The sequence below is a fragment of the Symphalangus syndactylus genome, chromosome 13 (genome assembly GCF_028878055.3).
Source record: "Symphalangus syndactylus isolate Jambi chromosome 13, NHGRI_mSymSyn1-v2.1_pri, whole genome shotgun sequence".
NCBI classification, from domain to species: domain Eukaryota; kingdom Metazoa; phylum Chordata; class Mammalia; order Primates; family Hylobatidae; genus Symphalangus; species Symphalangus syndactylus.
This window is the reverse complement of record NC_072435.2, coordinates 74,193,052-74,195,233: the sequence shown is the minus strand read 5'-3', so window position 1 is coordinate 74,195,233 and position 2,182 is coordinate 74,193,052. Positions and strand designations below refer to the sequence as shown.

General features: G+C 38.5%; 1 pseudogene; it reads left to right on the top strand.

Moving 5' to 3' along the window:
* The first annotated feature begins 1,014 nt into the window (after window positions 1-1,014).
* LOC129460284 (ras-related protein Ral-A-like) lies at window positions 1,015-1,637 on the top strand (annotated as a pseudogene).
* Window positions 1,638-2,182: the final 545 nt, after the last annotated feature.

Genomic DNA, 2,182 nt, shown 5'->3' with positions numbered 1-2,182 from the left:
CTTCACTTGAACACTTAGAAGCCCTTGAAGGATTATTGCTTGGCCTTTTCAATATATTGTTTTCTGTTGGGATAAGGACTGATATCTAACTGAGATGCAAAATTTTTAAGCACAGTTGAGCACAATGACTTAGGCAGTCTCATGCAAGGTATGCTCAGTTTCTGCAAAATAATAAAAAAAACGAATATTTTTCCATTTTACTTCCTTTCTCAGTAATCAACATAGCATCCTGATTTATAGGGGAAAAGATGTGGTCAAACCCACAGGTAACTGATACAGAAACCATTTGCAAAAGCCTGCTGAAACCCAAGGGCTTTCCACCACCACCCCTGCTTCCCCAGAAGAGAATGACATGGTTTGGTTGCTTCTGTCCATTATCCCATTATTTTTGTGCAACTCTTGATTGTTTCTCTATGTTAGAGGATGTGTAATAAACGATCTTGCTGCTTACTGAGATTTGTACCTTGTAGGAGAAAAAAACAAGAGCCTAATTACTCTTTTTGTGTGATTCCAAATGCTCAAACAGGCTACTCTTGTATTTATCATCCTTTCCATATCTCAGGATTCAACTTTTTAGGACCTTGCTACTCAAAGTGGGGTACATCAGCAGCAACACTGGGATCACCTGGCAGTTTGTTAGAAATGATGACTCTCAAATATACTTTAGACCTGTGGAATAAACGTCTACATTTAATAATATATCCTAGTGAATCTCATGCACGTCAATATTTGAAAAGCACTACACTAGGAGACAGAACTATCTGGGTATGAATTCTGGTGTTACCTCTTAAAAACTTTGTGACCTTGGACGACTAAGGATCATACTCATCATAGGTGAAATAGAAATAATGAAGACTTCTCATTCTACTGCTCCTAGTGCAGGGCCTTGCAGGCGACGAGGGCCGAGCTCCCACCAGCCAGAGCCACGCACCCGCTGCTTCCGGAGCCCTCGGGGTGGCGGACTGGCTCACGGTGCAGATTCTTCCTAACCTGTTGGTGAGAACTACGACACAAGATGGCCGCAAATAAGCCCAAGGGTCAGAATAATTTGGCCTTACACAAAGTCATCACGGTGGGCAGTGCCGGTGTGGGCAAGGCAGCTCTGACTCTACAGTTCATGTACGATGAGTTTGTGGAGGACTATGAGCTTATCAAAGAAGGCACCTATCGGAAGAAACTAGTACTGGATGGCGAGGAAGTACAGATCGAAATCTTAAAAAAAGCTGGGCAGGAGGACTATGCTGCAATTAAGGACAACTATTTCCGAAGCAGAGAGGGGTTTCTCTGTGTCTTCTCAATTACAGAAATGGAATCCTTTGCAGCTACAGCTGACTTCAGGGAGCAGATTTTAAGAGTTAAAAGAAGATGAGAATGTTCCGTTTCTACTGGTTGGTAACAAATCAGATTTAGAAGATAAAAGGCAGGTTTCTGTAAAAGAGGCAAAAAACAGAGCTGACTAGTGAAATGTTAACTATGTGGAAACATCTGCTGAAACACGAGCTAATGTTGACAAGGTATTTTTTGATTTAATGAGAGAAATTTGAGCAAAAAAGATGGAAGACAGCAAACTGAAGAATAGAAAAAAGAAGAGGAAAAGTTCAGCCAAGAGAATCAGAGAAAGGTGCTGCATTTTATAATCAAAGTCCAAATTCCTTTCTTATCTTGACCATACTAATAAATATAATTTATAAGCATTGCCACTGAAGGCTCAATTACTGAAATTACTTTAACATTTTGGAAATTGTTGTATATCACTAAAAGCATGAATTGGAACTGCAATAAAAGTCAAATTTACTTAAAAAAGAAATAAATGTGGCTTCACCAAGAAGCAAAGTTCAACTTATTTCATTATTGCCTACATTTATCATGATCCTGAATGTAGCATGTGAGCTTGTGTTTCTCGGGCAGTCTTTCTTGAAATGTTAAATAAAGAGGTGAGATGGGGGTGGGGAATAGGAGGAAAGGTGACTTTCTCTCGTATTTTTTTTATAAAGCTTAAATTTTATATCATTTTAAAATATATTGGTCTTCTACTACCTTGAAAAATGACAATCGTGAACATGATAAACTGTACCACTTTTTTAAAACCATTGTTATGCAAAATTTAGAAGAAAAAATTATTGGTATGGTTGTTGCATGTAGTTAAACTGAGAGTAATTCATCTGTGAATCTGCTTTAATTA